Source organism: Bos indicus, chromosome 12 (assembly GCF_029378745.1).
Source record: "Bos indicus isolate NIAB-ARS_2022 breed Sahiwal x Tharparkar chromosome 12, NIAB-ARS_B.indTharparkar_mat_pri_1.0, whole genome shotgun sequence".
Classification (NCBI taxonomy): domain Eukaryota; kingdom Metazoa; phylum Chordata; class Mammalia; order Artiodactyla; family Bovidae; genus Bos; species Bos indicus.
Genome location: NC_091771.1, coordinates 22267369 through 22290598, shown reverse-complemented (window position 1 = coordinate 22290598; position 23230 = coordinate 22267369). Strand labels below are relative to the sequence as shown.

The following is a 23230-nucleotide window of genomic DNA, read 5'->3' as shown; positions in this document are numbered from 1 at the left end:
GATAAAATTAAAAGTAGACATCACCATCTAAATTCATCAGCAGAATGCACCGGAACACCAGGAAGGGGATACGGGAGGAAGTCTCAGGGGGTAGGCCTTGAAACATCTCTTTCTCTGTCATCCTTTCCCTCGTCCTCACTGTCCACCTGGTCCCGGCATTGCTGTTCATTGTTCAGATGTAAAACTGAGTGACGTTTGTAAACGTTTGACCCTCTCTCTCTCACCCTCCATTTCATAGTTCCTTACGGTGAACAGGGAAACAAAAAGATGCCTATATGTTGAGTGAGGCAGCCTGGAAGTTTGGCCCTGCTTGTAAAACGCTGGCAAGGCTGCTTTTCATCCTCAGCGGCAGGACCTCTGTCACTCCGCTGTGGCCATTGCCTTTGTTGGTTGGTGAACCCAGTAATCGAGTTGCCAGGCTGGGAGGAGTCCTTCATTTTCACTGGTCACCCATGGTCTGCCAGGAGGAAACCAAATGTGCCTGGACTCTGAGAATAAAAAGCAGCAGTCAGCCCCAAGGACTAAGGAGGGTGACGATTATTGTCCCCACAAGGAACCCAGAGTAGATGGTTTCTTCTTGCGCTTGTTGTCATAGGATTGCTCCAGGAGGAGGTGATGGAAGGATTTTCCCCTTCATTTATATTCAGAAGGTTCAGTTTGTGTGTCAGGATAAGGATCTGTGGGCTGAGCGAGAAAGGAAGTCCCAAACACCCCATAATTTTTAAATGATGGGTTATGACACATTAATGGTTCCCAGGATGGGGAAAGTTTCCATCAGGATATATGATTCAGCTCCATAAGCAAGCCCAGAGCCCTCAGTAGGTGCCAACTTGGTTTCCAATCCACCAATCCTCTACAGTCAACCCCCAGTTTCCCGGGGAGAGGTCCTCCCCAGAGATACGATGCGTCACCCTTACAGTACTGTTTTAGCAAAGGGAGTAAGTCTGGCTGCACTCTATGCAACCAGCCTAAAGTCTAAGATGAAAACCTAACTGAGCAGGAGGATCAGAAGAGCATATCAAAAGCACCCTAAATTTCTGAATCAATATCTTCTTATTATTCTCATTGGTTGATTCGGTGACTGTTGTAAATTTGAACTTACAAACTAAGCATTCTCTAATTTTTTTTTGTATTTATTTGTTTATTTATTCATTCACTCTTTTTTTTGCACGCTGTAGAATCTTAGGGGGCTCGGGTGGTGCTAGTGGTAAAGAGCCTCCCTGCCAATTCAGGAGACATAAGACACGTGTGTTTGATCCCTGGGTTGGGAAAATCCCCTGGAGGAGGGCATGGCAACCCACTCCAGTATTCTTGCCAGGACAGAGAATCATGGCAGGTTACAGTCCATGGGGTCACAAAGAGTCAGACTCAACTGAAGTGACTAAGCATGCATGTATGTGGAATCTTAGTTCCCCGACCAGGGATGGAACCCACACCCCCACAGTGAAAGCACCAAGTCCTAACCACTGGACCACCAGGGGAAACATTCCCTGGTAAAATGCTGCTTTTTATCTGCTTCACATGCTGGTGTTTGCCAGGAGATTTTGTTTGGGGAAAAAAACAAAAGAAGTTTGCAAACTACAGGACACACCTTAGGATCTAGCCCACAGTGCAAGGCCCCTCCTGGGTGCCCTGCTACCCTCCTCAGCCTCACGTGCTTGCACCCCCTCACCCACACCCTGTACCCCAACATGCAAAATCACCTGCTCTTTTTCTGTCTGAGTCTTTGCTTATACGGCTGTGTCCTCCACTGGAATCTCCTTTCCTCCTCACCTTCCATGACCGTCACCTCCAGGAAGCCACTCTGACTTCTCTGAGTGGAGGTAGGATGTGAGTTCCCATATCTGTGTCCCCACAGAAATGCTTCCCTGGCCTTTCTGAATCACTGTAGTTTCTGTTGACATGTCTGGGATCCTAGTTGGAAAGATCTATAGCAGACTGGTTCCAAATAGGAAAAGGAGTTCGTCAAGGCTGTATATTGTCACCCTGTTTATTTAACTTATATGCAGAGTACATCATGAGAAACGCTGGACTGGAAGAAACACAAGCTGGAATCAAGATTGCCGGGAGAAATATCAATAACCTCAGATATGCAGATGACACCACCCTTATGGCAGAAAGTGAAGAGGAACTCAAAAGCCTCGTGATAAAAGTGAAAGAGGAGAGTGAAAAAGTTGGCTTAAAGCTCAACATTCAGAAAATGAAGATCATGGCATCCAGTCCCACCACTTCATGGGAAATAGATGGGGAAACAGTGGAAACAGTGTCAGACTTTATTTTTCTGGGCTCCAAAATCACTGCAAATGGTGACTGCAGCCATGAAATTAAAAGACGCTTACTCCTTGGAAGGAAAGTTATGACCAACCTAGATAGCATATTCAAAAGCAGAGACATTACTTTGCCAACAAAGGTCCGTCTAGTCAAGGCTATGGTTTTTCCTGTGGTCATGTATGGATGTGAGAGTTGGACTGTGAAGAAGGCTGAGTGCTAAAGAATTGATGCTTTTGAACTGTGGTGTTGGAGAAGACTCTTGAGAGTCCCTTGGACTGCAAGGAGATCCAACCAGTCCATTCTAAAGGAGATCAGCCCTGGGATTTCTTTGGAAGGAATAATGCTAAAGCTGAAACTCCAGTACTTTGGTCACCTCATGCGAAGAGTTGACTCATTGGAAAAGACTCTGATGCTGGGAGGGATTGGGGGCAAGAGGAGAAGGGGACGACAGAGGATGAGACGGCTGGATGGCATCACTGACTCGATGGACGTGACTGAACTCCCAGAGTTGGTGATGGACAGGGAGGCCTGGCATGCTGCAATTCATGGGGTCGCAAAGAGTCGGACACAACTGAGCGACTGATCTGATCTGATCTGATCTGATAGCTTATTTATATTTATTTAATTAGTGGCTACCCACTACTGGCTTATAGTATGTGTGTTTGTGTATGTGTGTATGTCTGAGCTCAGGCATGTCCAACTCATTGCGACCCCATGGATTGTAGCCTGCCAGGCTCCTCTGTCCATGGAATTTTCCAGGCAAGAATACCAGAATGGGTTGCTATTCCCTCCTCCAGGGGATCTTCCTAGCTCAGGAATTGAACCTGAATCTGTTGTGTCTTCTGCACTGGCAGGTGGGTTCTTTACCAACTGAGCTACCTGGGAAGTCCTTTATAGTATGTATCCATAGTTAATAACTGTGGGTTGAATGAATGAATGAATAATAAGCAATTTCAATAAGAACCCAAATTTAGTCCTTAAAAGATGTGAGCTTTCAAATTGCTGGAATGTCCATGCTGGGTATGTAATGTCTACCAAGCATCAGGTCCTGCTTTAATTATTTGTGTAAATTGCCTCACTGAATTCTCCAAACTAGCTCCACAAAGTAGGTGGTATAATCATCATGTTAACTTTTCAGATGAGGAAACTGAGCACAAGGAAGAGATGTGATACCACCAAGCTCCCACTGCTAGAGAAAGGCAGGGCTGCACTCGAAGCCCCAGCTCGATCACCCTGAGAACATCCTGTTCAGGGAGCTCCCTACTAATTATGCTCAGAGGGCTGCAAGTGGTTGAACATCTTCTTGAAGATGTGAAGTCATGATGACTATCCTCTAAGACAGATGCCTTTGGGAATGGATGAGACGCTTTCTGTCTGAACTTGACAGCCCCGTGTGTGCAGGTTAAGTCACTTCAGTTGGGTCCAACTCTATGTGACCCAATGGGCTGTAGCCTGCCAGGCTTCTCTGACCAAGGGGATTTTCCAGGCAAGAATCCTGGAGTGGGTTGCCACGCCCTCTTCCAGGGGACCTTCCAAGGGTCAAACCCATGTCTCTTATGTCTCCTACGTTGGCAGGGGGTTCTTTGCCACTAGCTCCACCTGGGAAGCCCTTGACAGTCTCAGGGTGTGGTAAATTTTAAGTATGATTCTCTTTTGCCTCCTGCCATTGCCCTGATCATCAGGGATTCTTAGAGGGCCTGTCTTTAGAAAGGTCAGGGGCAGAAAAGGAAGGAACATGAGCCCTGGGGTCACAGAATCCCACACATGGAGCACAAGTCTACCATTTACCGGCTCTCTGACCTTCTCTGAATCTGTTTCGTCATCTTTAAAATGAGTCCATCACACACCAGTGTAACGCCGGTTGAGATCGGTTGCTATTAGAATAAATACGACAGAAATACCCAGTCTATTCACTTTCATTTCTTCTTCCCACTCTAGTCCCTTGATTCAAATATGCTATGGGATTTGAAAGCAAGCTTGTTAGAATCACGCCTAAAATAAGCACAGACAAGGTTCTGAGTCTGCATTCTTTGATTAAAGCACACAAGCTTCAGAATGTGTCTTCTCCTAGCAGTTACCTAATTGTGGCACTGGGGGAGGCTTTGCTTTTTTCCTAACTGGTGCTTCTCTTCCGGATAGATGAGGCTGGCTTCTGGATAAGTGAAGGAGCCTGGTAGTCACCTGTCTTACCTGGCTCACCGCTTGGTGGCAGCACACCCCACTTCCTTTACCCCTATTCTTTCCTGTAAGTGTGTAAGAAAGTAGGCGTTCTGTTTAGGGGCCAGTCTCCACTCCTCCGTCTCCTACATTGCTTTTGATGCAAACGATCATTTACACTTTTAGGTAAAAGCAAATATCGCTTGTGTGTGCTTTCATGCACTCCTTTAGGATGACCTGTGGAGCCTTACCAAAGCCGAACTCAGCACATTGCATTAGACCATTTTCACTGGGAGGTTTTTCTTACACAAAAGGATCCACAATTAAAAATGTGGAGAAATTTTCTCAGTGTGGCACAGCTTTTTAAAAGATAGGAACAAAGACTTTATTGAAAAGAGCAATTTATCATGCCAGTAATTTTCTACCTCTGTCCTGCCATTATTAAGGATACCCGGGTTAAAAGGAACTCTTAGCTCTGGTCTCTCCGCTCAGCCAGCAGCCTCACATAATGGCCTGTCTCTAACTTCAGCCCATTGCCATGGAAGTAATTATACCACACGGCTGAGGAGGGCGATTTGCCACAGAATCAAGGAAGCAGCAATTGGGTTCAAAATGAAAAACAATCTCTAGATACAGGAGAAAAAGAAGCATGATGAATCGCAGAGGATCCAGAGAGCATTGTTTTATGTGGACAACTGCTGTGGACTGAAGTTTTGAAATAAAAGATCATCAGAATAAGACAATAACATATAAAGTTAATGAAATAAACTTCCCTATGCCCCCTTTCCTTTTCCCATAATTTTTTTTTTTTTTTTGAATCACAGCACATGATTAGACAGTCCCCAATAAATGGTTCTTTACAGCTTCTGTGACAGTTCCTGCACCAGGCATTCCAAGTAAATAATTTTATTTATTTCATAAAATTCTGGAAAAGAATCACAGAGACCATGGCTGTGGATGTGATCTGGGAATTCATCTTGTTCCATACTCTCTGTCTTCCAAAAGGTTCAAACCGAAACTTTCCCAAGAAGATCAAAATCAACACTGTGGAAAGATCATGAAATAATTTTTTTTTTTTTTAATGAGGCTAAAGACAAAGATCCTTCAGTGGAATGGGTCAAATATTTTGTCCAGATGGGAACATGAGATCTGGAGTGAGAAGACCCTGCTTGGAAGGCTGGGCTCTGGGCTTTGCCAACCTTAACACTCGGACAAGTTCACAAAACGTCTGTGCACTTGAGCTGCTTCAAAACTGGAGATAATAGTCTATGTTACACGGTTGGCCAATGATCCAGTGAGACAATGAACGTGAAAGTGCTTTGTAAACTAGAGAGTTACCTGTTGCCACTTACGAGCACTTCTGAGCTCACTCAGTTCTTTTCCCCACCTCAGCGTGCTACGGCATCCAGCCTTTTACCACCAAAGAGCAGAAGGCTGATACCTGCGGTCCTAAGCACATCAGCAGCCTGGAGAGAGGGGTTATCTGAGGACCCAGAGGGTGCCTGGACCTCCCCGCCTCCTCCTTGGCAGCGCGCCTGCGCACTCTCCACCTCTCCGCCTCCGTCTGGCGCTGGAACTGTAGCCTGAGTGATGGGAAACGTGGCTTTGGGCCACTGTCTTGCTGCATGACTCTTTCTTCACTACTCTGGTTACTCATTCCGAATAAATAAGGATCAGAGACCCAGGCTGTTGAGCCAGGCAACCTGGGTTCCAATGCTGGTTCCACCAATGACTGGAGAGGTGACTGGGATAAGGACAAACAGTAGTCAGTATTTAGTGAGCATTCAGATACGCCAGCCCTGCTCCGAAGGCTTCATCTGCATCAGCTCAGGTGATCTTCACAATAACCTTATGAGGTCAGCCCAGTTATTATTCTCATATTCCAGGCAATGAAACTAAGACCAAAGTGCTTCAGTAACCTGCCCAAAGTCACTCTACGAGTGAGTTGCCGTCTCACATGCTCATCACGATGACGCCTAACTCCGCATAAAGACATACGTTAAAAGCTCAGAGTAGTGTCTGCCACATGGTAAACACTCAGTGATGGCTATTAATTATTGTTCATCAAAGACCCATTATATGCCAGCCATGTGCAGAGGAGGCTGGCAGGCTACAGTCCATGGGGTCACAGAGAGCCGGGCACAACTGAGAGACTAACACACACACGTACCAGTCACCTTGCTAGATGAACCCATGATACACAAGCTCCCCAGCCCCACCCCAGTAAAGATCACAAATAAAAATACTTGCTCTATTTATTCCGCGTGGTTGTTCTGGGGATCAAGTCCAGAAAGGCAATGTGTAAAGATGGAGGTGGGCTTTTGAAAGTGAAAAGGCAACTCCATTGGTAAGGTGGTATTCGCATTAGTTTATTTTAGCTGAATCTGACACAGAGTTCCTGTAATAGGAAAAGCTTAATCCAAGAGATACATTATAATAATCTTCTCCTTGGAATAAACATCATCTGGTGCCGTGGTGAGTGTCTAGGACTCTGGTTGCCAAAATAACCGCTTCGATTTTGTAGTTCTTAGTGTCACACTGACCCCAGCCCTGCGGACATAACTGTGCTTGTTTATCTTCCTCCAGGGTGGGACACGTACAGCAACACGAAATGTCTGTTTTCTTTTCCAGGACCTGTTGGCCTTCTCCCAGAATATCAGTGAACTGATCTTTCTAAACACCCAATCGACGTATACTTATTGGACACATACTATTTGCAAAACACTATTGGACTGTATTTGTTCATGCTTTCCTGACTTTGTGTCCATCACTGGGGGTTAGCTCTGTTATAATTTTTATATTACAAGGACCACAGAACAAATGCAACAGGGTTCTTTGTCCCTTTTATTTCCAAGAATGCCTCAGAGAAGAAAATCAAACCTAAAATAATTTGTGAAAATATTAAAAAACACCATGGTTCTTTTAGCCCCAAAGGCAAATTTCTGAGGGAGATAGATAGAATCATAGTAACATGATGTTGAATCTGATTTTAATGGGAATTTCTTGACCACCTCCTCTGGCCTTAATTCTTAAATATGTGTTCCCAGCTTGGATAAGTTATTTAACCTTTTTGGACCTTGGTATTCTTATCTGTAAAATGGGGGAGGACATAAAATATTTGGGAAGCTCTTAGAAAGCATTTATTACTCATTTAGTCCTCTCAACAATTCTGTGAAATAGATGTTGTTTCCTACTACATCTGATAAAACTTAGCTTCCTGAGCAAAGCAGAATGCTTAAGTTCTCACAGTTGGCGAACAGCCAGGTGAAGACTCTAATATACTTTATTTCAGAAGCCTCTGTTCTTTTTTTTTTTTTCCCCCTGGACCAAAGGCCAAAGACCAGAAAGGACTGCCTTTGGAGAATTCAAAACCCTAAGCAATCAGTGACAAGTTTTATTATTCTTCAACTCAGTTGTCCTTATCCCAGCCATGTGGACACTCTGGCCCCAGCATTTCTTGATATCTGTGTTTGCAGGTCAGAGCTCAGAGGACTTCTCATAAACAGTTTCAAAATACAAATGCTCTGTTCAAAGCTAAGCAAAGCCAGATTGACTTTAAAGTCAGAAAGTTCTGTTGCCCCCAGTTTTGTGTGTAGGGCACGCTTTGTGTGCTGGAGGTCAAGTTTTACCAGTGATAAGGGGGACTTGACAAGGAAGATCTCAAAGCAGGAAAGCAGAGCATGGGTGCCCTAGAGGTCATCAGTGGAGAGATGGCCTTGAGAGGTCTTTATCTAAGTGGACTTGCCACCAGGAGTCAAGCGGGAGCAAATACACACTGCGTCTGCCAAAGGTCACGCACCTATCGGGGCAGCTGACAAAACCAGGATGGCTTCTAACTATGGTACGTGCAATTTACCAATATCCGGCAGTCAGTGAAACTGACAAACTTCCTCTGGGAAGTGCAGTCAGTTTTAGAGCTCAAAGTTCAGGATAGTGTCTTATGTTGCTGCAGTTTCTTCTCTCTCTCCTCACCCTCCCCTCCCTTCCTTCCCTCTTCTTCCTCCCTTACCCATCCATTTAGAGAACGAGAATCAGTCCATTGAACTCAAAGCCTATTCTGTCCTATACATTCATAATTTTTTTATTTCACTAAAACCTCATATGGTAGTTCTCACACCAAGCCCTACCACATCCCACTCAAGGTGATGCACGTACATTTTTCTACCCCTGTTTGATATACTCATTCTTAGAAATGATAGTTCCTTTGAGTCCAGTTCAGGATGCTGCGAGGAGGATTCCTCCCTGAGCCCCAGGTAGTTAAATGCGTTGGAAGATTGGCAAGGGAACTTTCTAGAGACTTCTGGAAAGATTTCTTAGAAATGATAGTTCCTTTGAGTTCAGGATGCTGCAAGGAGGATCCCTCCCTGAGCCCTAGGTAGTTAAATGCGTTGGAAGATTGGCAAGGGAACTTTCTAGAAACTTCTGGAAAGACTGTATGGAATCACTACCCAGTGAAGTTAGAATAAATGGTCACATCTAATACATGAGGCATTTATGATTGTCCCCGAAGGAAAACTACAGTAACACTTTAAAGTAGAGCATGCTCATTCTTTTTTTTTTTAAACATCGTGGAAAGAATGCACACTTCTGCAAAATGGACTAGAAGGGCAGCAAAATGATGACTCTGGCTCCAGGCACGTTCCAGGGTTCCTCCTACATTCTCTCTTGGGAGATAGAAGGCCGGTTTGGAGTCAGATGTGCAGGGGCTGTGCCAAGCCCAGCTCCTCCTGGGCCCTCTCCTGCCCCCAGGAAGTGGTAGGGCCAGCCTTCCCCTGAGCTGTCCTGTCCTCCTCCTGGAAAGGAGGGGTCCCTCCTCATCCAGATGCTGTTCACTCCACCGTTCTGCCAGCAGCTCCCTGGAAGTGAAGGTGCAAGGTTGGAGCTGCAGCTTAGCCCAATTGCCTATGTGCTTGGAGACCACTTGCCCTGACTCCCGGGGTGAGCATGCCAGGAAAGCCTGGCAGGCAGCCTTATCTGCTTCACCCACAGCCTCCTCAGCTCAGTGGCTGCAGTCTTCTGAGCCTGAACTGAGAGCCTTCTTCTCTCATCTCCTCCATGGTTCACCTCTTAACACTCCACTTTCTCTTCTTGGGTAGCTCCGGTCAGATTTGCCAAACTCCAGTTCAGTGAAGACTCAATTCATTTTCCACCTTGGCTGCCTCTTGGGCTTAAATTCAGTCCCGATTGCTTAATTCTCAGCTTTTCTCGGACTGCATGGAATTGCCCTGAAATTCCTTAACTCCTTAAAGGATCCGCAGGACCTATCAACTTAATTCCATCCACCCCAGCGCGCCTAGGCTGACTACATCCACAATCGGAAGGGAAGAGAGATCTACTTATAGAATCCAGGAAAGAGAGACAATCTCTCCTGATCACAACAAGCTGTGAAATATACAATGCCATCGCTGAATGCAGTCTGTGAAGCTAGCATAATTGCCCCAAAAGGGCTCAGAATGGAGAGAGGAGAAACCTGGTTTCTAGTCTTGTTCCCACCACATGAAAAGCAATGGATTCTTCATTTTTCTTGCACTGAAGATCCTCGAAATGCTTTGGAACCTTAGCCGTCTGTGCACGGCATTTAAGGGGACAGATAACGCAGTCTGCCCCCAGGGTGACAACCCCTCCCAGTCTCTCCCTACAGTGTGTTCTAGCACCAACACCCACAGGGTCCATTAATCCTTAGAGGGGAAACACGCTAGCAAGTTTTATTTTGCTGTTCAAGATGCTGATTGTCCTATGTAGCCTTGAGAGTAAAAGCAGAATAGCATGGGCAAGTTTAATCAACTGGTCTCATCCTCAGATTTTATGAAATGCTAAAATTATCCTCAGCTCCTCGGAGCGTTCCTGCTGTTCCATATGGTTTATATCCTAGCAATCTAGCAATTCATCAATCTGTTTACATACTGATGTTATACTTAGATTGATATTTAACTCTCCTCAGCATCAGTGCCTTGCAAAAGATTTATAAATGACTGCTAGGTGGTAATAGAACAGATACTGCACTAAAAGGAAAATAGTAATCATTTAGTTAGGAATCATGGTCCTTTCTTTTTATTTACACATATACAACCACATATTTACTGAGAGCCTTCTTCTCTCATCTCCTCCATGGTTCACCTCTGAACACAGGCTATATCACTGGCTATTCTATATAGTACATAGAACTGGCTATATCACAGCACCTGACATTGACAAGTACGTCAAATGCTGAACGTTGACTTGTTAAAACAGCCACTAAAGTTCTGGATATAAACAGCCTCCCATAAAAAATGTGCATGAAGTTAATGTACAGCTATCGATACACATATAAAAAGCGTGCACTTGTCACTCTCTTTTTCCTGCTTGTTTTTGCTTCATGGTATACGTCACAGTGGAATTTCAAATCTGTCAGAAGATATCACAGTGTCTGAAATAAACAGCCTTTCTTTCCTACTCCTATAGTATCATAGACTCTTAAAGCTGGAGGATCTTTGAAAGGCTGTTTACCCTGGCTTCTAGCCCAATGCAGGAATCACCTTCTTTACAACCTTGACAGAGGGTTGTGCAGGCCTCTACTTGAATACTCCTAGTGATGGGGAACTCGTTTCTGTACACATCAAAAGGTTAGGAAGATCTTCCTTATATCAAGCCAGAGTAGGTTCCTAGTCATTTCCATGGCCGATCTAAAGCCAGTCTTGTCTTTCTTCCTCTTCAAACTAGCTCCTTCTTTTATGTCTCCCATTCTAACTAATAGAACCACTGATCAGCCACTTAGAAACCAGGCCCCACACGTCTCTCCGTTTCCCCTTCAGTTGGTAACCAAACCCAAATGGGTTTGTCTTGATAAAATAGCCTCTTGAGTCTGGTACCTTCTCTCTGTCCCCCAGATTGTATCACTTCTTTCTTGAATTATTGCAATAACTAGTAATGAATCACTGTCTCTAAACTCAACCTGTACGGCTCACCACCCAAATGGAAGCAAGACTTCACTCTGTAAGCCCTACACTAAAGCCCTGTGACATCTGAGGCTGCAGCTTCATGCCCTTCCCCCACCCCCACCCTTGTGTCTCATGCTCAGCCTGTCACTCTTCCCACTGCAAGTCCCAGCCCTAAGGAGCCACTTCCGGGGAGTTCCCTGAACACGCCATCATAATTCACACCAACACGTTTTCAGGAACGTCGTTACTTTGCCTGAAACCCTGTGCCCTTGATCTACCTGAGGGAGTTCCACCAATGCTTCCTGACCTCATGAACAAATCACATTTTTTGTTGTGATTAGGAAAAAAGTGAAATTCACATAGAAATAGAAAATTTTATTTTGTTTGGTGTAACATTCTTCCTAACAAGCCCAGGTGTGAGATCACCCCCCTCTTCATGTGTTAGAGCTGTTTCTTTCTCAAACTGGAGGAAGTTAGGATTATCTCTACCAATCTGGTCTATCATTATGAAATAGACAAGTCCCCTAATTTAGGCAAAGAAAGTTTATTCAACCTGAATGACCCTAAGAAGTTAGTTAATAAATCGCCTACTCTCAGGCCCTACATTCTTCTTTATCTATTAAAGAGGTGTTACCCATGATTCGAAAAATAATTCATCCAGTACACATAGATGACCTATCCTGGGAATTGCCAGCACCATGGACATATTCTTTTACCTCCTACATAACCTTAGGCACCCTAAACTCATAGTTGCCACCATGTACTTGTACTTGTCCCTAGGGGCTCAGGAAAATAGAGTTAATTTTAATTTCTATTTGACACATGTCCTCAACAAAAACAATAACAGCCTCCAGCTCCAACTAACCCATGTTTAGCTTACAGGTCTGAGCCTGACTGACCGGTGAAGGGAATATAGTCTCACCTCTCCTCAAGGGGCCCCCATGTCTTTTAGTCCCAGAATGTTCATCTGGAACTCAACTCAAATACATTTCTTAAAGCTAAATGGTACCTACAAAATACCTCACAAGTGTTTGTAGCTTTATTTATAATCACCAAGAAGTAGAAACATTTCAATGTCCTTCAACTGGTGAATGGATACAGAAATTGAAGTACACCATGTCCTGGACTGCTTACTATGAAGCCTTAAAAAGGAACAAGCTACTGATACGTGTAACAACATGATGAATCTCAAATGCACCATGCTCAGTGAAATAAGCCATATCCCCCCAAACTACATAATTAATGACTGCATTTACATGACACTCTGGAAAAGGTCCAGGTGGCGCCAGTGGTAAAGAACCTACCTGCCACTGCAGGAGACATAAGAGACACAGCTTCGATCCCTGGGTCAGGAAGATTCTCTGGAGGAGAGCATGGCAACCTACTCCAGTATTCTTGCCTGGAGAATCCCATGGACTGAGGAGTCTGGTGGGCTACAGTCCATAGGGTTGCAAAGAGTTGGACACGACTGAAGCGACTTAGTATGCGTGTACTGGAAAAGGCAAAACTATAGGGACAGAAAACCAATCAATAGTTGCCAGGGCTGGAAAGCGGGAAGAAATTGACAATCAAAGGGTGAACAAGGCATTTCGGGAGGTGATAGAACTGTTGCATATTGATCGATCATGGTGGTCATTCAAGAAATGTGTCTGCCAAAAACTCATAGATCTTTACACTAAAAAGAGTAAATTTTGGTATATGTAAATTACACTCAATAAACTTGACCAAAGATCATTTTAAATGAGGGTTTTTTGTAAAAAGAAGAAAGCGACTAGGTGAGATTACTCTCCTCTTAATCCCAGTGTTCAGGTAGATGTGTTCCATTGAGAATGATAAATTGATATCTACATGAAGTCAGGATTGGACGGCATTGACCCAGCAAAGCATACTGATTGCTGTTCTGAGAGACCACAGAGGGTGCATGTGGGAACAGCATTTCAAACTTGTTGATCCTAGGAGTGTTGATAGTGTAGCTTGGGATGGCAAAGGGGTGGCCAGGGTAAGAGCCAAGCTTGGTATGTGTGGGTGCACGTCCTTCATTGGTCCTCCTGTAGGACAAAGGGCAGGTGCCTGGACAACCTATGGGCAAAAATATGAGGCAATATACATGCAACTTCCAAGAGCTTCCAACCCAGCATCTTACTGAATCTTCTAAGAAGTTTCTGAGACAGGGGTCATCATTCCAGTTGTACAGATGAATAAGCTAGGGCTGGGGGGATATGACTGAGCCAGATCCCAGCAGGACAGTGAATGGTAGAGCTGGGCCATAGAGCTTCTGACTTCATGCTTATTTGTTTGTTGCCTGGTGGGTTGGCGGTGGTGATGATGGAGGTTTAAATGCTACTCAAGCTCTTACATCTTTGAGGTGAGTCCATCATCAAAATAAAAAGCAAAACTGGTGGAGACAGATCAAAGCTTTTTTCTCACTGTATAGTTAAAGATGAGGGTGAATTTCCAAAAAAGAGACATAAAGCAAATGTCAGGATTTTGTCTAAAATACTGACCTACGGCTCCATGAAACCAAGCATCTAATTTACAATTATGTAGGCATGATGGTATTATGGCATTTTGGTATTCAGGATAGCATTCTGGTATTTTGATTACATGTTTGAAAACACTTGGATATTTGCAGTTTTGAGGTGAACTTTCTGGCCTTTCCTTTGTCAGCCAGGTGTCCAGGAGTCTTTACAAATCTCCCAAGGATGTTTTAGAGATTTATTACTACAAACTTCCCAAGGGTGACCTAGTGGAGGCGCAGGGCAGTTGGGCACCTACAGAGGAATTTGGGTCTCGGGAGTTCTGTTTCTATATCTGGAAACACTAGACTCTCCCACAGGAAAGAACAGGAAATACATCACAGCTTCCATATACCCTCCTGGTAACATAGATCCGGCTGCTGTCTATACTGCACAAGTGATATAGACCATATCATGGTTTGGGTTGGCTTACGAACAGATTTGGAAATTTTCAGAAGGGTCAGAATGTTAGGAAATTTGTAGCAGGGAAAATTCTTGCAGTGGCAGCTGATAAGCTAAATCTCCTGACTAGATTCTCTCCTCTCTTTCTGGCACGTCGCCTAATTGAACAAGCAAATCCCGTGAGGTTCTGCAATAGTCATACCAAACATATGGCACACTCATACCATGCTCTTGATTGAAGCCCTTCCAGGGTTCCACCCAGTGCCCATGTGGGAAATGGAGGCCCAGAAACATTGACCGTGGGGTTAGTGATGTAGTGGGAACCCAGGAATGGGATGGGGCTAGGGAAGTGTGTTCTCTGTTCCAAGTCGCACTGGATCCCCTCCTCAGGTTCAGGGGGCTTAATTCCACCCTGGTGCTTCCCTACATTCTGGGGGTGATGTTTTCTCCCATTTCTCTTTTTTCACTCTCAACTGTTCCCCTTACTCTCTGCCAACAAGCCCATGCTTTCAGAGGGAAATGGAGAAAAGGCTCTCGCCTCTTCTTTTTTGTTTTTTTCCCTTGTTATCAGGGTGAGGCTGGGGGACAGGACCCTGGAGAGGCAGCAGAACAGAGGGGAAACTCGAGCCCAAAAGCCCAAGAACCTTAAAGGATGCTGACCTATTAATCATTGTTAATAATCACACAGCACCAACCTTCAACCGTTCCTACACATCCCACTTGGAGCAAACTCATGTTGTGAAAAATGAGGATTTTCACAGAAGAGAAATTATGAATCGGTATTCCATTAGCAGAGATGTAACTCCGGAAGTATTCATAAACACCTCCACTAAATGCAAGCTTTTTCTCATGCATTTTTAAACAAGCACTGGATTTCTTTAAAAAAAGGTGACTTTCAGTGTAGCTCTTTGGCACCATATTTCTTGGGTAAAGTGAGATATACTTGCAATTTGGTCAAGGTTTCCAGGGAAGAATATTCTCCATTTCTTCCACCATGTGCCATAATACTTGGGTGAGATGAATGTAGAAGCGCAAACATTAGAGTTAGGCTGAACTGAACAGAGACCTCTCTGTCCCAGGGCACAGGGTACCATCTTGATTATTATTCCTGGCAGGACTTGCAGGGTGATAATAAATGCTTCTCTAGGACAGAATCAGTCTGTCTCTCTCATAGCAAAGCAGAAGGCAGCCTTCCCACTTGTTTGCAAAAGAGGGAGGGAGAAAGAAAGTGGTGAGAACGACAGGCTTCCTGATCATTTTAATTTCCATAGCTCTAGGCTTTATGGGTGGAGAAGGAAATGGCCACCCACTCTAGTACTTTTGCCTGGAGAATCCCATGGACAGAGGAGCCTGGCGGGCTACAGGCCATGGGGTCGCAGAGAATCAGACACGACTGAGCAACGGACACACAGAGGCTTTATGGGACCATCAGGAATGAAAAGCAAGTGCACTAACTGTAAGTGAAATAAAGAAAATAAAGCTTCTCAACCTTAGTTTTTAATCCCATCTCTCAAGCCGTGGCCAATTTAACCTTTAAGGATATTGGGGCCCAGATTGTAGGTTACAAGGGCAGAATGCTAAGAATCTCTTGACTTGGCCCCAATCCTATTTACACTGCTAAATTCTGCAGAAATGATCAGCCAAGTGCTGTGCCTAGCATCACCAAAACTGTTTCAAGTATAAAAGCCAGGCATTTGATCAACAAACATTTACTGAGCACCCACTGGTGGGGCCATCACAAGGCACCCACTAGGAATATCTGCTGGATCCTGACCTCAACAGGTTTGCAGCCAAATTGGGAGACAAGCACATACACAAATGACCCTAAGTCTATGTAATAAGGGCTAAAGCAGAGATGCAAAATAACTGCCCCATGGAGGAAGGGGTGATCAGAGCAGCCCAGGGTGGAAGAGGCTCTAGCCAGGGAAGGAAGGGTATTCCTGGAGAAAAGATATTCCTGGATATTCCAAGATAGCCTTGCAAGATAAGCAGAAGGTAACAGAACCAGGAGTCCTGTATTCAGGCTATGTTTGCTCCTGCAAGATTCTCAACCCAAAGGGCATGGAATTTTCCATCAAGAAGGCTGCCAATTTAATTTTTCCATGAAAGTATATACACATGCATATATACATATTTGCCCTCCCCAGTCCTGTCAGATTGATAGCAATTATTTTTTTGGTTCTATCTTCAAATTTCAAAGGAATCAAGAGCAAAGGTACCTCCTGTCTGTGATTTCAAGCACTCTGGGGAAAGATTTGGGGTGGTAAGTGAATAACAATGAATATTTTCCCATCTGATCGGCGGATTCTATGGTGTTTGCTCTTGGAATTAATTTAGCTTTCTGGTCAGGTTATCTTGCACACTTTCCAGGGTCCCCTGATATAAGTAGACTAAGCAGTAAGGAGGAAATCAAAACAAGTGTGCATTTGTCTGGAGTGTGGTGACAAGAGTATAAAGTGGAGGAAAACAAATAAATATGGGAAAATAACAGTTAACAGAGAGCCTTAAGGCAGAGCTAGTCATGACAATGTATTTACCGCATCAACTGGCTGCCCATCAAAGGCTAAGCTAGAAATTCAAGTCAAGATCAAGGAGAAGCTCTAGGCTGCAGTGAAATGATGGAGGTATTTTGGTCTCCTAATTTATTATTATTTTTTTAATCAGGTCAAGTTTACCAAATTTCTTTCCTGAAGAAATAAAAAAGAAAACCTCCTTCCTCTCAGTCAATAATGAGAAGTGTGTCCAGTTCTAAAGTTGCCCAGAGCAAGTATTTGTTGAAGACAAGCTAGGGCTCATGAGTGAATATTTACCAACCTAAATACCTTAGTTCCCTCTCTTTTTGGCAAGGGTATGGAAAAAGCGCTTACAGCCTGACAGTATTTACCTTCGTTTTATTTGTAAATCTGAATGAACAATTTGCCTTTCTTACTGCAGATTCTGCTTAAGGGAGAGGGGACGAACCAAGTCCCGCTTTGTGTAGAATTCTAAGTTTTAACACTGGGAAAGCCCTCAGCCCTAAACAGGCTTGAATGGTTGTTCTCCCAAAGTGACAATAAATCTCAAATGCAATTAGCCATATTCCAACTGAGGGAATTCTCAGATGGGAGGGACTATTTGTCTATAGGTCAAAACACTGTACCTGTCCAACCCTGGTCGGCCTGTTATGTCTTCTTCCTTTGTACATGATATGTCTGCCTGTGATGGGAAGGTAAAGAAAATAAGCCCTTCTTTTCATACATAAGTTCTCAGGCTCAGTGGCTCCTTCTCACTACCTACTGGTAGGCGCAGCCAATCAAGTTCTTGGTGAAAGTCAGAGTGTATGTAGGCCATGAGTTTAAAGAATTCTTATTGCAATTAGAACAATGGCTAAACAAAATTTTCTTTTCTAACTAATTTCTATCCCCATAAGGTAACCTGTTTCATCATTAGGTTAAACTCAGGTCCAGAGTAAACTGCTTTCTTTTTCCTCAAATCACCACAAAAGCCCAGAGCAGAATGACAACATGAATTTGGGAAAGAGAATAAAACAGTTGTTATTTTAATTGAAAAGCATCCCAAGAGAATATTGATCCAGGACACAACCTGGATGTTGTGTTGGGGATGAAAATTAAGTCATCCTTAAGGATAAAAGCATCACAACACCCCCATCCTCACCACACCCACCCTTTCCCTCACTGCTAGAAGCAGGAGAAATTGATTCTAGTAAATCACCATTTCCTCCACTGTGGATCCAGTTAGGTCAGTGACACCTCTCCGAAGTGTCTGTAGTCCCTGCCATCCCAGATAAACTTCCTTCAGGGTTGCCCAGCAGCCTGGCTTTCTGGCCTCTAGAAATGGTAATGGATTCATTTAGAATCAGGGGCTACCGAGCCACGAGCTCAGGTGCTGCAGAAATGGCAGGTGGTTGGAGCTGACTTGACAGCAATTAAATGTACAAATCTTTGATTAGGCTCCCGGGAATGGAGTCATTAGCAACCTAGAACCGACCAGCTTGGTTTCCACCGCCTCATTAGCTGCTCCACCGATGTTACTTTAAAAAGCCGAGAGGAGGGCGGGAAAAAAAAAAAAAAAAAACCCTCCAGTGCAGAATTAGGAAAGTTGAGTGACAAACCCGGGAGGGAGGGGAAGCAACCAGTGTAAGCATTTCTACCTGAAAAAACAGGTCCCCTGGTTTTTTGCAGCGTGGTCGTTGACCTGCGCATGCGTGTTTGCTGGACTGTGAAATAGCCCCATACCTGCCTGATTAATCGGCTGAAAGAGCTTTTTTCCCTAATCTGCTTTCTTGAAATCCTCCAAAAAAAAAAAAAAATTCATTGATTCAGTCTTTCTACCAAATCCTCAGTGTGGCAGGAGACTTCCTCCAGGTTGCTGAGGACAGATGGACCAGATCAGTAATAAGATTCCCTACACTTGTCTCCAGTGGCAAATCTGGAGTCTGCACCCACCCCATAGGGACCACAGAATCTCAGTGTCCATCTTCAGCTCCTGTTGCATGTTTCTGGCTGCCCCCATGATCCAAGCTGATATCTACCTTGTGAATTTCCCCCATGTTATGAGAGAGCTTGTTGTTGTTGTTGTTTAGTCCCTAACTCATATCCAACTTTTTTTGCAAACCAAAGCACTGTAGCCCATCAGGCTCCTCTGTCCGTGGGATTTCCCAGGCAAGAACATTGGAGTGGGTTGCCATTTCCTTCTCCAGGGGATCTTCCCGACTAGGGATCTAATCCACACCTCCTGCATTGGCAGGTGGATTCTTTACAACTGAGCCACCAGGGAAGCCCAAAGTTGGTTAATACCCACCATGCAAATTAAATAATCTTCCCAGCTGGGAGCTTTAAAACAAAAGGGCAATGTATTTCACAACCTTAATGTAAAATCCTGTGTGACCATGTATTTTATATGAGCCTAATGCATTGTGTAATTTAGTTCCTTTCTTTCTCAACCTGCCAGCCACTGGATTAATATTATAAAGCATGCTCCCAAGTATTTATTGATCACCTATTTTAAGCCTCATATTAATTGCTGTGAGGCAGTCTATGACTTTAGAATCTGTGAGAAAGAACCATTGTATACACTTTCCCTCATGTAGTCACTTTTTTATTCAACAAACACCTGCCCTATGCCTATTTAAGCATTGTCCTTGTCAATAATAATACAAAGAACAATAAAGTACATTAAGTTGCTTACTCTCTCCTGATCAGCATTTAACTGGGCTAATTCATTTAATCCTTGCAACTCTGTGAGGTAGGTACTATTGTTATCTTTATTTTAGAGATAAGAAAACCAAAGCACAGAGAGGTTAAGTGACTTGCCCAGAGTCACACTGCTGTTAAATACCAGATTGGGGATTTAGACCCAGGCGCTGTGGCTGCTCTTCTGCATTGCTTACAACTTATTAGGGAAGATAAACATCAAAACCAGCCATTTCGATACAATGTGATAAGCACATCTGCTTGGAGTATTATATTGGCCAAAAAGTAAGCTCTGAGTTTTTCCATAAGATGTTACTAACGTTTAAAAAGGATGTGGTGGAGACAGAAGGGAATGATGAAGTGCCTGTAGAAAAGAATTTCATGGTGGAACTAATACTTGATCTAGGTTTTGAACTAAAAAGAAGAAAGCCACAGCTTTCAAGAAGTTATAACCTACTAAGATATTTCCCTAAATACTTTCGACACCATTCTGACATAGTTTTTGAAACAAGGATTTTACTTATGTTGGGAACCTTGAGATCGAAGGGATCACAGCCAAATGTGAATATGATGGCAAGAATGATCTTTTTAAGAAGGTGGTGTCTAAGCAAAGCCTTTAACAAGTGGTCAGAGTTTAGAATCAAGCCTTGTTAAAAGCAGAGAAGCCAGGAGAAGAGAAGACAAGAATGGGACTGGAAGAGGAAGAAGAGAGAGAGCACAGAATTGTACTTCAAAGGACATGAGATGAGGAAATACAGTTGGAAGAATGATTTGAATCTAAGCATGGCAGGCATTGTATGAGAGATTTTATTTAATTCTAGAAATCTATTGAAGGTTTTAGGAGGAGGAGAGTGAAATGAAAATGTCTCAGAAATACTGAGGAAAGCAAAAGAAAAGTTCAATCAAATTAATATGATAAAAAATTATATTTTCAAGCTAAATAACTTATCAAGCTAAGGAGTTGTTTTTAACTCAGAATACCAACTGACTACAAAGAATTTTTGAGATGATTAAATATGGTAACGAGAGGAATTACCTTATGAGCCATAATGTACTGTACACATACCATTTTTATTTTTCACAATATATTTGTATGAGTTCTAATTCATTTCTGTTCAAAGTGAGGATGACACTTGAGCTACATGCATGTTTCTGTGGTTCATAAATGGACAAACCATCTCAAGGAGCTTCTATCTCGTAGCAGACAAATAGGAGAGGCCTTTCCAGAACATTCTCGAGGTGAATCAGAGGGCAAGTTCTTGGAGCATCTTGGCCTCCCAAGAAATGGCAGTGTCACCGCCAGGCTGGAGCTCTTCTTCCATCAGTTATACGGAAGGGGTGCCCCAAACCAGGGCAAGAGAACAATTCCCACTTGCGTTGCCACCACCACCAACAGCCAGAAAAAATGATTTTTGCAATTCAGTGAAGGTTCGGTGAAGATTAAATCCAGTGAGGTTGTAGCACCACAACCTCATTCGCTATGTTCTTAATTTTTCATCCAATCAATTGACTCCTATTAGACCACAGCCCAACCTATTTCTTTAAAAAAATAATCTCTTGAGGACTTCCCTGGAGGTCCAATGGTTAAGAATCTATGCTCCCAATGCAGGAGGCATGGATTTGATCTCTGGTTAGGAAACTGAGGTCCCCAGTACCATGGGATATGGCTAAAAAAAATCTCTTTCTCTTGCCTACTCTTAATTTTTTTTTGAGGGGGGCGGAGGTTGATGGTAAGTGGGGTCATATTCTCCACCACACGTTACAATGCTTGCTTCTTAAGGGACTTCCTGGCCTTTCTTCTGTCATGTCTATGGAGACCTGGGTGACCACCCCTCAGCAGGTCTGGGTAAATGTCCCCTCCTCCCTTTGATAAAATACCATGCTGCCCCTCCCCCACCCAGGTCCCTGGGGGAATGCCTGATTGGTATGGTGGGGGCTAGGTGGTCACCTAAAAATTCTGGAGTTCCCAAAACTTTGAACTTATGCATAACACCAAGACAAGGACAAGGTGACATCTGAAGTTAAATACATTGTTTTTCATAATTATGAATTGGAGCTTAAATGGAAAGGGGATCTCATCTGTTAAATAATAATGATTACAAGACAGGCATAATTTCTTCCATGGTAATTTCTTTCCCTTGAGCTTCCTTGGGGTAAACAAGGAGACAGAAGGAGTATTGTTAGCTTCCTGAGCCTGTTTTCAGGCTTGTTCCTTGAAACTATCATTTCACCAGCATCTGCAGTTGCCTTGCATTTCTGGACATTGACTGGGTCTGCATGGCAAAGCTCCAGCTCTGAGTGATACTGCAACCTACCTTCTTCTCCCTATTTCTCTCCTTTGCTTACAGCACGGGGCCTTTACTTCTACATCTTTTAATTTCACCTGGGAAGCCCATAGCCTCTCACCATATCCGTCCAATCCTTTCTCAACGACATATGACTGGTCTGCTTCTCTCTCTGCAGCTCTGTAGTTTTGAAGCAGCCCATCTACACCATCCAGTGCTACACTGAGAACGCCAGCAGGAACATCCAGACCCTCCCTCCTCTAGATACCCCAGTTCTCCAAAATCTGTGTGATGCCCTGTGGCCACTGGATAAACCAATTCCCAAGACTTATGATACTTGTGCACTTTTAGTAGCACTATTAGGGGAGGAGCTAACAGACAACTCATGACTCTGAGATCATCAGAAAACCACTCCTCCAAACAACAAGACAGGTAAATTTTAGCAGCCTTTACCAAAGCCCTAATGCAATTTTTGAGCTGGAATCAAATCATGTGGAAAACTCCAGGACCCTTGCAAGATGTGATGAAACCAACTTATGTGTTGTTTAATTTCCCATTCAATATGCTGTTCTGTTTTTTGAGTCATATAACTTTGTGAAGCAATTATGGCTAACACACAGACTCAGGCAGGAGGCGGGAGGCAGTGAGCTGGGTAAAAAGGACTTCGCATGGGTGGAGAAGTCGGGGGTATGGGACTCAAGTTGGAGGAATCTCTAGGGAGAGGTCTTAGATCAGGAGCTAGTGACTGAAACTGTATTAATAGCTTTTGAAAACAACTATTTGTGTGTGAAGTGATAAATAGAAGTGGCTATTTTCTGGACCACATTTCATATTATCTCATTATGAAACAATATCACAGGTATCACATCACCCCATTGCCTCTTTGACAGGTGACCACCTTGTACAATGTCAACATGCTATAGAGTAAAATAATAATTACACTGAGTGCTCACTGGTGCCTGGTGTGTTTGATTGAAAAGCTTTGTAATATTAACTCATTTAAACTTCTCAACAATCCCCTGATACGGTTACTATTATCCTCCTTTACGGGCTTCCTAGATGGCGCTAGTGGTAAAGGACCTGCCTGCCAATGCAGGAGGCATAAGAGACACAGGTTCGTCTACTGGGTTGGAAAGATCCCCTGGAGAAGCAAATGGCAAGCTACTCCAGTATTCTTGCCTGGAAAATCCCATGGACGGAGGAGTCTGGTGGGCTACAAGCCATAGAGCTGCACAGAGTCAGACACAACTGTAGCGACTTAGCACACATTCTGCTTTTACAAAGGAGCAAACTGAGACGGAGAGGTTTGGGTTTCTAGCTGAAGGTCACAGTCATAAGCAGCAGCACCAGGGTACGGACCCTGGTGGCTTGATGCCAACACCAGGGCTTTCCTCTCTGTTATCTGACTACGTGGATGATGCTTTCTAGGTTCTGAGTACAGTTCTAAGCGTTTTGTATGCACTAATTCTTAAACCTTTAACGAATCCTAT

At 43.8% G+C, this 23230-nt stretch overlaps 1 long non-coding RNA gene across 2 annotated transcripts in view; it reads left to right on the top strand.

The window, feature by feature from the left end:
- LOC139186191 (uncharacterized) overlaps positions 1 to 23230 on the top strand; it is a 55947-nt gene that overhangs the window by 13242 nt on the left and 19475 nt on the right. Inside the window, exons 2-3 of one of the 2 annotated variants that reach the window (XR_011569726.1) lie at positions 2 to 90; positions 21919 to 22289. This is a non-coding gene — a long non-coding RNA (uncharacterized lncRNA). Of the gene's footprint in view, position 1; positions 91 to 21918; positions 22290 to 23230 lie in introns of those variants that run through there. The other variant, XR_011569727.1, reaches the window with a different exon arrangement.